Source organism: Triticum dicoccoides, chromosome 4B (genome assembly GCF_002162155.2).
Source record: "Triticum dicoccoides isolate Atlit2015 ecotype Zavitan chromosome 4B, WEW_v2.0, whole genome shotgun sequence".
NCBI lineage: Eukaryota > Viridiplantae > Streptophyta > Magnoliopsida > Poales > Poaceae > Triticum > Triticum dicoccoides.
Window position 1 is genome coordinate 484,854,250 of NC_041387.1, and position 15,029 is coordinate 484,869,278.

The window sequence follows — 15,029 nt, forward strand, 5'->3', positions numbered from 1 at the left end:
AGCTCACGGAATCAGATAGACGATGAAACAACTCCGGTTAGAACGAGATAAGAAACGAATAAGACTGAAAGGATTTAGGCAGCACTACGGTTAAAAATGGAAAGAAAAGAACACGAGCTTCACAAGATGGGATGGCACTGGACGAGATTTCTTGTAGTGGAGGAGAATTGTGATGTCCGGATAATTAAACTACAGTAACCCTCTACTAGTTATGCCACGTCACCACGATTACTGTTGCTAATCTCACGATGATTCAAAACTCGTTCGAGTTCAAATTAAAATAAAGCCAAATGATAAAGGTTTTCAAATATTAAAACTAAAATGTTCAGGTGGGGCCAAATAATGCATAGGTAATTATGGTGTAGAAACCACACTTTTATAAAATGTTTAAATATTCTAAAACGAATAAAACAGTAGCTAAAACAATTAAAGAAATGCCTTTTGAATTTTATAAAATACTAAACTATTTTGTTCAGGGGTAAAACTTTTTGTGATAGTAGTTGGAATTGTAACTCTATTTTAGGTGTGGGTTTTTCTTTTTTGTAAAACTACAAGGTATTGAAGAAGTAAAAGAAATCAGAAAAGAAAAAGTACAAATAAAACAAAAGGAAAGAAAAACCAAACCCCTCTTCCCCTGGGCCGTTCGGCCTAACCAGGCATCCAGGCCACCAGGCCCAGTCGACGAGCTCCCCATCTTCGACCCCTGTTCATCAGGGGAGTGCTGGCCGTTTCTCATGCGTCCATGGACGGACCGTCCACGCGCCGTGCATCCATGGCTCCTCGACGGTCTATATGATCCCCCTCGACGCGTTGACAAACCCTAGCTCTCCTTTTCCCCCCTTCCCTGTGCCGCTTTCGTCCCCGCAACCCTTGGCCGAACATACCTCGCCATGGCCTCCGACATCCATGCGCCCACCGAGCTCCTCGTGCCCAGCCACCTCGTCCGCGAGCTTCGAAGACGTCCACTCCTTCGACTAGGTCCACCAGTTGGATCCGGGAGCCCCTGGATCACAGGGATCGACGTCGTCTTCAACCTCCAGCCACCGCGACGCCATCGACGAATTCGCTGCCGTCTCGCTCCACCAGGCCTCCCCCGAGCCCACGCTAGCACAACTACAGGCTCGCTATGAGCCCCTCTTCCTTTCCCCTCTCCTCCCCCCTCAGATTCATGTTGTATCACCGGCGTCCGCGAGAACTAAACTTCGCCGTCCGCCATGGCCGACGGGGGTCGAGCACCCCGTGCTCCTCTTCCCAAACCAGTGTTCCCGGTGTGCTCCTGGCATTCACAGGAGGCCGACGAGCCCATCCACTCGCCTTGCCGCACCCGCTAGCCCTGGCCACCATCCTCTTCACTCGCCGCACCCCGTCGTCCTCGTCGGCCCCGCCCGCGGTCCCTGCTCGCTGGCGCTCACGCTGGCACACGCCTTTGTTCGCAAATGGGCTGGGCGCTAGCGCCGGATGCCCGAGCGCCCGTAACCCGCCTGTGCCAGCACCCACTAAGGCCCTATAGGCCAATGACAGCCGGGGCCCACCCCCTGAAAGTTATAATGAAATTGAATTTAATAAAGATTGTAATTACTAATTAATTAATTAATTAATTAATTCTATTTAGTTAATCTAATCAAGTAAGTAACTAATTAACCATGATTACTTAAACTAAGTCCATGACAAATGGGACCCATCAGTCAGTTGACTGGTCAACGGTCAACTTTGACCGCTAACGTCATCATGGTGACATCATAAATGCAATTTCGAATTAAAATAATCTATTAATTCTAGAAAATGATTTAAAACTTTAAAAATTAGTAGAAAATAAACCGTAGCTCAGATGAAAATGTTTTCTACATGAAAGTTGCTCAGAACGACGAGACGAATCCGGCTACGCAGCCCGTTCATCCGCCACGCATCCCTAGCATAGTGAACCTGCAACATTTCAACTTCGGTCCGTTTGTCCGAAAACACGAAACACCGGGAATACTTTCCCGGATGTTTTCCCCCTTCGCCGGTACCACCTATCCCTACGTTAAATCACCCATGGTACCGCGTATTGCCTTGTTATACTTTGTGATGCTTTGTTTGCTCCATATTTACTGTTCCTTTCCCCCCTCTTCTTCTCCGGTTGACCCCGAGACCAGTGTTGATGCGATCGAGTACGACTACGTCACCGACGACCCCTCCTTCTTGCCAGAGCAACCAGGCAAGCCCGCCCCTTGATCACCAGATATCGCCTATTCTTCTCTATACTGCTTGCATTAGAGTAGTGTAGCATGTTATTGTTCGGTTCCTCCTATTTTGTTGCATAGCCTGTCATTGTTGCTACAATCGTTGATACCTTACCCGCAATCCTAAATGCTTAGTATAGGATGCTAGTTTATTATCATTGGCCCTACATTCTTGTCAGTCTGCCTTGCTATACTATCGGGCCGTGATCACTTGGGAGGTGATCACGGGTATATACTATACATATATACGTACTATACAGATGGTGACTAAAGTCGGGTTGGCTCGTTGAGTACCCGCAAGTGATTCCAATGTGGGGGCTGAAAGGACAGGTGGCTCCATCCCGGTAGAGGTGGGCCTGGGTTCCCGATGGCCCCCGCTGTTACTATGTGGCGGAGCGACAGGGCAGGTTGAGACCACCTAGGCGAGAGGTGGGCCTGGCCCTGGTCGGCTTTCCATGGTTACTTCAAAATAACACGCTTAACGAGATCTTGGTATTTGATCTGAGTCTGGCCACTGGCCTATACGCACTAACCAACTACGTGGGAAAGATATGGGCACTCGACGTCGTGGTATCAGCCGAAGCCTTCGTGACGCCAGTGACTAAGCGGCGCGCGCCGGGTTGGACTGTGTTATCGCAACTTCCTTTGTAATGGAGGTTGCTAGGTCTGCTCACTGGCCGCCCTCGCAACGTGCAGGTGTGCAATGGGCGATGGGCCCAGACCCCTGTGCGCATAGGGTTTAGACCGGAGTGCTGACCTCTTTGTTGTGCCTAGGTGGGGCTGCGACGTGTTGATCTTTCGAGGCCGGGCATGACCCAGAAAAGTCTGTCCGGCCAAATGGGATCGAGCGTGTTGGGTTATGTGGTGCACCCCTGCATTGAAGTTTATTTATTCAAATAGCCGTGTCCCTCGGTAAAAGCACGACCCGGAGTTGTACCTTGACCTTATGACAACTAGAACCGGATACTTAATAAAACACACCCAGACAAGTTCCACAGACAACCCGGTGATCGCTTTTCCACAGGGCGACGAGGGGAGGATCGCCGGGTAGGATTATGCTATGCGATGCTACTTGGAGGTCTTCAATCTACTCTCTTCTACATGCTGCAAGACGGAGGCTGCCAGAAGCATAGTCTTTGATAGGACTAGCTATCCACCTCTTATTCTGGCATTCTGCAATTCAGTCCACCGATATTGCCTCTTTACACAGATACCCATGCATATGTAGTGTAGATCCTTGCTTGCGAGTACTTTGGATGAGTACTCACGGTTGCTTTGCTCCCCCTTTTCCCCCTTTCCTTTCTTTCTGGTTGTCGCAACCAGATGTTGGAGCCCAGGATCCAGACGCCATCGTCGATGACGACTCCTTCTACACTGGAGGTGCCTACTACTACGTGCAGGCCGTTGACAACGACCAGGAGTAGTTTAGGAGGATCCCAGATAGGAGGCCTGCGCCTCTTTCGATTTGTATCCCAGTTTGTGCTAGCCATCTTATGGCAACTTCTTTAACTTATGTCTGTACTTAGATATTGTTGCTTCCGCTGACTTGTTTATGTCGAGCACTTGTATTCGAGCCCTCGAGGCCCTTGGCTTGTAAGATGATGTTTATATGACTTGTTTTACTTTTAGAGTTGTGTTGTGATATCTTCCCGTGAGTCCCTGATCTTGATCGTACACGTTTGCGTGCATGATTAGTGTACGATTGAATCGGGGGCGTCATAGCAGACCATTATGGGCTGGCCCAGCTAAAGGCCCACAAGATTTAGCGGACCACAATGGGCCCGCCAAGCTAAAGGCCCACAAGATTTTGCAGACCATAATGGGCCGGCCCAGCTAAAGGCCCAACTGTTAAGGCCCGTACGGCTAGTGTCAAATCGGCCCGTCAACGGCCTATCCTAAAACTTGTCATTATCGCGGCCCATGGTTACTTCTGGCCCGTTAACAGTCTGCTAAGTATTTGGGCCGAATTACGGCCCGGTGTATTTCCGGCCTGTTAAAGGTCCTTAATTTGGGCCCATTTACAGGCCATTGAAACTTTCGGCCCATAAACGCCCGTGAAGGATTTGGGTCATATTCGGCCATGTCTGACATTCGGCCTGTTAGAGGCCCACTATAGATTTGGGCCACTTGCGGCCTGTTGTGGTTTTCGGCCTGTTAACGTCGGACGAAAACCATGGGCCATATGTGGCCCAACGTCACATCGGGGCCATTAATGGCCCATATAAAAATGACGATAATCTAGCCCGACCGAACTTCCGGCCTGTTAAAGGCCCGTGTATTAGGTTGGCGCATTTATGGCCCGTCCAAATTTTGGCCTGTCAAAGATCCGCATCATAAATGGGCCACCATTTCGGCCTGCGAAGACCAGTGGGTTATTTGGCACAATCAGGGCCCAATCTCACTTTCGGTGTATTAAAGGCCCATGTTTTTTATGGGCTCGAGATATTTACACCTGTAAACGGCCTATTGTTACTGAAGGCCCAAATTATGTTTAGGCCTGTTAAAGGCCCACTATGGGCACATGCCTACCAGAAAAATATGAAAGCTTATGCTGATTTAGGCCTAGATATTTTTAGTGGGCTACATGCAAATTTCGGCCCATAATTGTTTTTAGCCCAATTAGAATGGGCCTGACGAATGTTGGCATGTTGGGCTCCTACAAAGCTTTCGGCCGTATACATTACTAAGATAAACCTACACTATACAAAAATAGCGTCGTAATTACTGTAGCCTTTGGCAACATCATAAATGCTGTATCACAACAAAATAAATTACAACCATACAACAAAAGGCCCGTTGGCATAAAGTTTACAGTCCTTGCAGATAAAAGCACCATCAGATGTATAGAAGCACAAATCATTTGACCTGAGTGCTAATGTTTCAGGCTATAGAATCTGATGGAGCAGCACGATCTTCACCTTTTTTCTGCCATTGCTCTTGAACAACGAAGCGAATGTCTGATAGTCTGGTTTCAAAACCATTCATATCTTGACGACATTTGTCAACCACTATTCTTATTTCCAAAACAACGTCCATTAGGGATTGGACTTGTGTCTGGTGCATAGATATATCACTCTGTCTAGCAGGAAGATTTTGTTCAGTAGGCGATTTGGACGAGGTTACCTTGACAACCAACCCAGAATTATGTAGGAAGGTGCTTTTTGCACTATTAGTGGAGAGATACTAACGCACTGCAGCAGAAGGTGACATCGTACCTGTGGTAGCCTCGTCACCTTCAGGTGGTTGTGGCTGTTCAATCATTTGTTCCATAGCTTCTTGAAAGTTTGAACTTGTAGATTAGTGTACCAGATAAGTTACTAACGAGACAAAAATAAACAAAGTAGGTTACACGTTTATACATAACTTATTTTGGTGAACTACTGTAATACATTAGCATGTATTATAGTGCCAACATAATAAAATCACTTTCGGAACATATGTCCATGTAGCATGCCTACTGTATTGTCTATTTCCTCACATTCGCTGACATCTAAGGATAAAGAGACATGGTTTAAAGTAGGATGAACATTGTATGACATCATTCATATCATGGGCAAACAGATATAAAACAAACAAGCTATTTTATCATTGTGTGCGCACATGAACATAACAACTAGATTACAGATCAAGACCAAAAGAATATCCTTCATCTCTTTTAAACCATGTAAGGTGAAATGATACGTTAAGACAAATGTGTATAAAAGTGAAAAGAGTAACTGACATTGGCTGCAAACCATGTAGTTAAATGAACACATCACAGTACCAATCAGTTCAAAGGCAGGAGGAGTAAGGATTTACAACATCGGCTTGAACTGGTGTGCTCATGCCCTTCATCTTGCTGGTCTGGCATTCCTTGAAGATTTGCACTGCATTCGGTTCAGGTTCTTTTTGGTCTGCACGGGCTTTCCTCTGTATTTGGAACAAGTCAATATAGATAAGATAATATGGCACAGAGAAAAGAAGGAAGTAGCAGCTATTTACAAGAGCCTCGCAGTGTGCAATATAGCTACGAGGTCCTGTTGTCTGTTGGAATTTCACTTTAGAATGGTTGGTTTTGTTCTTCAAACAGTTAGCCTAGAAGAAGATACACTTGTAAGGCACATACATAAATACAAGTTCAATATGTGGTCTGAGCAAATACATATAGCCTACCTGATACTTTGGATCAGACCAGTGTTTAACGAGGGCTGTCTAGTCTTCATCTGTAATATATTCCATTGGAGATGTTTGGGGGATTTCATTGTTAGCCTTGCCTTCAAAGTGAAATTCTCTAAGGTGGTACCGATACTGTCGCGGAGTAGACTGAAAAACATGAGTGCATGCTTGTTTAGTTGCATCATCTTTTGGATCCAACTTGAACCTCATCTGTTGAAAAAAGAATATGAGTCTTATTAGGAGGAAGCTAGAAAGTATGGGACAGAGCAAGAAAATATTACTAATTGCGATGAATAACATTACTTACAGATAAATGGTCAAGGAAGGTGTTAAACTGGGTATTGTCTTTCTCATTCCTGTACCGGATCCACGTTGGGAGGATACATGCATGACACCTAACGGCAATGGCTGCCTCTGATACTAACTTGGCTGACTCTATAGCATCACGTGGCCTTTGTAAACCTGCCTCAAAATGGATCTCCATTCTTTCTCCTTTCGATTTTGTTAATCTGTCAAGCATTATCCTTGATGTGTGTTTCCGCTTGTGCCATGGTGCTAGTTCAACAACGAATATGGAAAGTTGAAAGATCATGGATGTCGCCTAGAGGGGTGTGTGTGAATAGGCGCTTTAAAATAATTACGGTTTAGGCTTGAACAAATGCGGAATAAACCTAGCCGTTAATTTGTCAAGCAAAAAACCTACAACAACTAGGCTCACCTATGTGCACCAACAACTTATACTAAGCAAGATAAACAACTAAGTGATAGCAAGATATACGACAAGAAACAATATGGCTATCACAAAGTAAAGTGCATAAGTAAAGGGCTCCTGTAAGAGATAACCGAGGCAGGCGAAGACGATGATGTATCCCGAAGTTCACACTTGCAAATGCTAATCTCCGTTTGGAGTGGTGTGGAGGCACAATGCTCCCCAAGAAGCCACTAGGGCCACCGTAATCTCCTCACGCCCTCGCACAATGCAAGATGTCGTGATTCCACTAAGGGACCCTTGAGGGCGGTCACCGAACCCGTACAAATGGCAACCCTTGGGGGCGGTCACCGAACCCGTACACTTTGGCAACCCTTGGGGGCGGTCACCGGTACCCGTAAAATTGCTCGGGGCGATCTTCACAACCTAATTGGAGACCCCGACGCTTGCCCGAAGCTTTACACCACAATGACTGAGCTCCGAACAACACCAACCGTCTAGGGCGCCAAGGCACCCAAGAGGAACAAGCTCTCAGGTGCCCAAACACCCAAGAGTAATAAGCTTCTCAACTTGATACTTCCACGTATCACCGTGGAGAACTCAAACCGATGCACCAAATGCAATAGCAAGGGCACACAGAGTGCCCAAGTCCTTCTCTCCCAAATTCCACCGAAGCAACTAATGCTAGGGAGGAAAACGAGAGGAAGAACAAGAAGGAGAACACCGAGAACTCCAAGATTTAGATCCAAGGGGTTCCCCTCACATAGAGGAGAAAGTGATTGGTGGAAATGTGGATCTAGATCTTATCTCTTTTCCCTCAAAAACTAGCAAGAATCCATGGAGGGATTGAGAGTTAGCAAGCTCTGAGAAGGTCAATAATGGGGGAAGAACACGAGCTAAAGAGATGAGGTTCATTCGGGAAGAAGACCCCCTTTTATAGGTGGGGAAAATCCAACCGTTATCCTCACAACCCGCACAGAGCGGTACTACCGCTCCAAGGAACGGTACTACTGCCGAAGCGGTACTACCGCTCGTCCTCACGGTACTACCGCTAGGAATCGCGGTACTATCGCAAATGGTAGCGGTACTACTGCTTGCGAGCGGTACTAAAAAAATACATCCGTGCCTACCACCGCATGACTTGGGATGAGTTTTTGGTCCGAAGCGGTACTACCGTTGTAGGAGCAGCGGTAGTACTGCTCTGGAGCGGTAGTAAAAAATTACATCCGCTCCAATTCGCAGTAGTACCGCTGCAGCCTTTTGAGAACACCAAAACTGCCACAACTTCTGCAAACGGACTCCGAATTCAATGAAACCAAGTTCGTTAGAAAGATAGAGACAAGGCCTAACACAATCTTGATAGAAATAACAATAAGAAGCAAATTAGAAAAGTCCCAAAATAAAAAGGTGAGAACCCTTCCTCGAATAGGACCGATAAAACCTCCAACATCGAAAACGCAATAGAAGAAGCATGTGAACTCCGTTTTTGATGAACTCGAGCTTGTCAAGAAGATGACCACAAGCTCTAAAACCTCAAAAGAAAAAACAAATAAGAATCAAGAAAGATGATGCAAGGATGCAATGGTTTGAGCTCTCAACGAGCGATATGATCAAGCTAGTCACTTGAGAGCCCCCTTGATAGTATGACTATCGATCCTATAACCCGGTCGCCAAACTATCACCATGAGACCAGTAAAATATAAAACCTATCAAGGGAAAACCTTTGCCTTGCACGAAGTCCACTTGAGCTAGATGATGATGATCTTGACGCCCTCAAGTTGGACCACCTTTCTTGATTGCGCTCGCTCGACGAAGACTAGTTGATTGCTCCCCCATACTCCAATATGGGTGAGCCACTCTTTGGCACATCTTCACAAGTCGATTGACACCAAAATGGAAGGCAAGCTTCAAGCACTTGATCTCTTCGTGATGCTCCACTTGAACTTGCAGACGACAATCTTGATGACGATCACCACTTGATGTCATCCTCTCCATGGGTTGAGTGATATCTTCCTCTTGACGCAAGCCCATGAACACGTACCTAACCCCACATAGAACTCTCACATGGACCATGGGTTAGTACACAAAGCACAATGGACAATGCTTACCATACCATGGGATCACTTGATCCCTCTCGGTACATCTTCTAGGCTTTGTGAGTTGATCAACTTGATTCACTCTTAACTTAGTCTTGATCAACCTTGAAACTTTCCAACTCTCTTCATTTGGATGATGTCTTGAAGGTAAACATGAATGATCACACAATCTTCTTCTTCAAGACATGCTTGCAATAAGCTCAACACTCGCATGACCAATCTTTGGATAATTCCTTAATAGCACCTTGGTCAACACATAAACTTCTTGAAACCAACACATGGACTTCAAGAAAAGCCTATGGACAAATCCTTCCAATATAACTCAATGCAACCATTAGTCCATAGAGAATGTCATTAATTACCAAAACCACACATGGGGGCACCACATGTCCTTTCAAAAGTGTTAGTGTACATCAAACTGTGAGAGTACATATAAAGGAGCATGCAACTACAACTTGACTCGGTCAGGTACCGTCTTGGTGTTGATGCTCATGAGGTTCATCTGATCTTGCCAAGTCTTGTTGTGTCAGCAGTGCTTCGGAAGTAGTGTTAGGTGTGAAGGCAGCTTGGGAACTAGCCAGTTCCGGAGCAAACGAACGAGTAACTAGTTGAGATGCTGATACAGTTGAAGCGGATGCTGCAGCTAGTGGAGCAGGTGATACTATGTTTGTAGATTTAGCCAATGGCCTTGGACCTTCTACTGCACTATAAGTACTAGCAGAATCTGGACGGCAGCTCCTTTTCCATTTCACCCGGCGAGGAACACCACTCCCTACTATATTATTTTCCTTGCTCTTTTTTGACTTTGCCATGTCAAGCCGTACCCACAACACAAAAGAATAAAACCGCTCTTCAAAACTCATTGATGCATGATACAGACAAGCAATACTTTGATGTAAGACAACCGTATAAGGATGGAATATGTAAGAAAAACAGGACGACATGACATATTCACATCTATGATGTGTAAACTAAGTAGAAGGATTTTCAAGAAAATAGAAGTAATGCAAGCTAGACACCATATGAAAGATGCAACCAATATTACTCTGCCAAGTTAAAAGTGTCTTGTCATAAGTGGCAATTTGAAAAATTAGAAGCAGTACAACATAGAAATCAATGCAAGATGCAACCACTATCAAACTGCCATGTTAAAAGTGTCCAATCATGAGTGACTGATACAGGATACACAACAGCAGTACTTTGATGTAAGAACATGGTATGATAGATAGATGCAGTGTATTCTAGACACAGAAAGCCATGTCATATGCACATGTATAACGTATAAACTCAGTAGGTGCCATTTAATCAAAATAGAAGAAATACATGCTAGACAACATATGCAACATGAAACCAATGATCACACTGGCAACTTAGAGCAAGCACCCGCGATGGTGGAGTACGGGAGATGAACTCATCATGTAGACTTGGGACTTCAACTTCATTAGCAGTAGCAGTGGCAAATCTAGAGAGTCTCTGTTTGCGTCGGTGCGGAGGACCACCAGCATCCCCTAACTTACTCTTTTCCTTCCTATTTTCTGATATTGCCTTATGAAGTCAAAACCACAAGAAGATGAATAAAATTAGCTCTGCATAACTAGTTGATGCATGATACAGACGAACACTACTTTGATGTAAGGCAAGCGCAGGATAGGAGGATGGAATATATACAAAAAAAGACAGCGTTTCATATTCACACGTACGATAGGAGGATGGAATATGTATGAAAAAATAGTAAGCGGAAGGCATGTCAACAAAATTAGAAGAAATGAAAGCTAGGCACCATATGAACATGCAACCAATATCACTCTATCAGGTAAAAAGTGTCTCGTCGTAAGGGCCATTTCAATAAATTAGAAGCAGTACAAGCTAAAAGACAATGCAAGATGCAACCTACATCACAGTCCCAAGTTAAATGTGTCTTATGGGTAAGTGATCGTTGCAGGTATAAGTGTAAGCTACGCAAATGCAATTCAACATAATCAAAAGCAATACAAACTAGACATCATATGGAAAACACAACCAAATATAACAGTTCCAAGTTAGAGCAAGCACCTGTGATGGTGGAGTAGGGGAGATGTGCTCATCATGTACATGTATGTTCTAGAAACAGGAACACGTGTCATATTCACATGCATTATGTGTAAAGTAAGCAGACGCAATTCAACAAAGTTAGAAGCAATACAAACTAGACATCATACGCAACATGCAACCACATATAATAGTGCTAAGTTAGAGCAAGCATCTATGATGTTGGAGTAGGGGAGATGTGCTCAATATCTACACAGCTACGTTGACTGTCCAGCCTTGTGTTGTCTTGCGAATCTTGTTGGGAGGATGGCGGAGTAGAATCTGTAGAGACCCCCTGTTTGAGTTGCTCCGAAGGACCACCATCATCCACTGCCGGACTAATTTCCTTCAGCTGTAATGATTTTGCATTGTGAAGTCAAACCGATAAGAAAAAGGAATAAAATTCGCTCTTCAGAACTCATTCATGCATGATACTGATGAACACTACTCGGATGAAAGGCAAACACATGATGCGAGGATGGAATATGTATGAAAAATAGGATGGCATGACATATTCACACCTATGATGTGGTAACTAAGTAGAAGGCATTTCAACAAATTAGAAGCACTGCAAGCTAGACACCATATGAAAGATGCAACCAATATCACTCTGCCAAGTTTAAACTGTATGGCATTTCAACAAATTAGAAGTAGTACATGCTAGAAATCGTATGCAAGACACAACCAATATCACAGTGGCGACAGAAAGGTGCCTTATCATAAGTGACTGATGCGGGATATGCAAGAACAGTAGTCTGATGTAAGAACATCGTGTGATCAGATATAATATGTTCTAGAAACAGGAACACATGTCATATTCACAGTTATTATGTGTAAAGTAAGCATATGCAATTCAACAAATTTAGAAGCAATACAAGATAGACATCATACGCAACATGAAACCACATATAATAGTGCCAAGTTAGAGCAAGCACCTGTGATGGTGGAGTAGGGGATATGTGCTCATCGTCCACACAGCTACGTCGACTGTATAGTCTTGCATTGTCTTGCGAATCTTGTTGGGAGGATGGCGGAGTAGAATCTGTAGAGAACTTCCATTTCAGTTGCTCGAAAGGACCACCATCATCCAATGCCTTGCCAATTTCCTTCAGCTTTATTGATTTTGCATTGTGAGGTCAAACCGACAAGAAAAAGGAATATAATTCGCTCTTCAGAACTCATTCATGCATGATACTGACGAACACTATTGTGATGAAAGGAAAAGTCATGATACGAGGATGGAATATGTACGAAAAAATGGATGGCTTGACATATTCACACCAATGATGTGGTAACTAAGTAGAAGGCACTTCAACAAATTAGAAGCACTGCAAACTAGACACCATATGGAAGGTGCAATCAATATCACTCTGCCAAGTTAAAATTGTCTCGTCATAGGTGGCGTTCATCAAACTAGAAGCAATACATGCTAGAAATCATATTCAAGACGCAAAACAATATCACACTGCCAACTTAGAGGTGTCCCATCATAAGTGACCGATGCAGGATACACAAGAAGAGTAGTTTCATGTAAGAACATGGTGTGATAGACAGATATAATATGTACCAAAAACAGGAAAGCGTGTCATATTCACACATATCATGTGTAAGCTAAGCAGATGCAATTTACACTAATTAGGAGCAATACAAGCTAGACACCATATGCAACATGCAACCAGATATCACACTACCAAGTTAGAGCAAGCACCTTGGATGGTGGAGTAGGGGAGCGGAGACTTGGACCTTGTAATGCACTATCAGTACAAGGAGAATCGGTATAGATGTTCCGTTTACGTTGCTGCAGAGGACCACCATCGTAGCCTTCCTTACTCTTTTCCTTCCTCTTTCTTGATTTTGCCTTGTCAAGTCAAACCCACAAGAAAAAGGAATAAAATTTTCTCTTCAGAACTCATTGATGCATGATACTGACGAACACTACTTTCATGTAAGGCAGCCGCATGATAATAGGATGGAATATGTATGAAAAACATGACGACGTGACATATTGACATGTATGATGTATAAAGTGTAAACTAAGCACAAGGTGCTTGAACTTGTTACAATCAATGCAAGATAGAAACCATATGAAAGATGAAACCAATATCACTGCCAAATTAAAAGGGTGCTCTAACAAATGTATTTGACCAAATTAGAAGCAATACATGGCAAAAAGCTAGAAATAATATGCAATATGCAACGAATAAAGCTGACTCATCGTAAGTGATTGATGCAGGATACAGAAGAGAGGTAGTTTCATGTAAGAACAAGGTTAACACATAGATGTAGTGTGTACCAAAATAGGAAGGCATGTCATATTCACAGGTATAATGTGTAAACTAAGCAGATGCAATTTACCCTAATTAGAAGCATTACAATCTAGACACCATATGCAACATGCAACCACATATCACACTGCGAAGTTAGAGAAAGCACCTGTGATGGTGGTGTAGGGGAAGTGCGGTCTTCAAGTATAGAGCTACGTTCAATATCTTCATTTAGGCTTGCTGTTTCTTGAGAGTCATGTGGAGAGGATGAAACTGCATTCTTTATAAGAGTAGCGCGTCTCATATTAACCCACCGGCGTGACTATCTCATCATAAGCGATAGATGCAGGATACACAAGAACAGTAGTTTGATGTAAGAACATGGTGTGATAGGCAGATATAGTATGTACCAAAAACAGGAAGGCGTGTCATATTCACATGTATAATGTGTAAGCTAAGGAGATGCAATTTAACAAATTAGGAGCAATACAAGCTAGGCACCATATGCAACATGCAACCAGATATCACACTGCCATGTTAGAGCAAGCACCTTTGGTTGTGGAGTAGGGGAGATGAGATTTGGAACTAGCACTGCAATACGAGTAGCAGGAGAATCTGCAGAGATCATCTGTTTCGGTTGCTCCAGAGGACCACCAACATTCCGTGCCTTCATCCTTTCAGATTTTGCCTTGTCAAGTAAACACACAAGAAAAAGGAATGAAATTCGCACTTCCAAATTCGTTGATGCATGATACTGACGAACACAACTTTTATGTATGGCAACCACATTGTAGGAGGATGAAATATGTATGAAAAACACTAAGCAGAAGGCATTTCAACAAATTGGAAGCAATGCAATCTAGACACCATATGAAAGATCCAACCAAAATCACTCTACCAAGTTAGATGTGTCTCATTATAAGTGGCACTTCAACAAATTAGAGGAAATACATGTTTGAAATGATATGCAAGATGCAACCAGTATTACACTCTCAACTTGAAGGTGTATCGTCAGAAGTGATTGATGAGGGATACACAAGAAAAGTAGTTTGATGTAAGAACATGGTTAATAGAAAGACGTAGTATGTACCAAAAACAGGAAGGCATGTGATATTCACAGGTATAATGTGTTAACTAAGCAGATGCAATTTACCCTAATTAGAAGCATTACAAGGTAGACAACATATGCAACATGCAACCACATATCACACTGCCAAGTAAGAGCAAGCACCTGCGATGGTGGTGTGGGGGAATTGCAGTCATCAACTAGAGAGCTATGTTGACTATCTTCATTTAGCCTTGATGTTTCTTGAGAATCATGTGGGGAGGATGACACTGCACTCTTTAAACGAGTAGGGCGTCTCACAGTAACCCACTGGGGTGACTGTCTCATCATAAGTGATTGACGAGGGATACAAAAGAGCACTAGTTTGATGTACGAACATGGTTAATAGACATATGTAGTATGTATCAAAAACAGGAAGGCACGTCATTATCAAAGGTATAATGTGTAAAG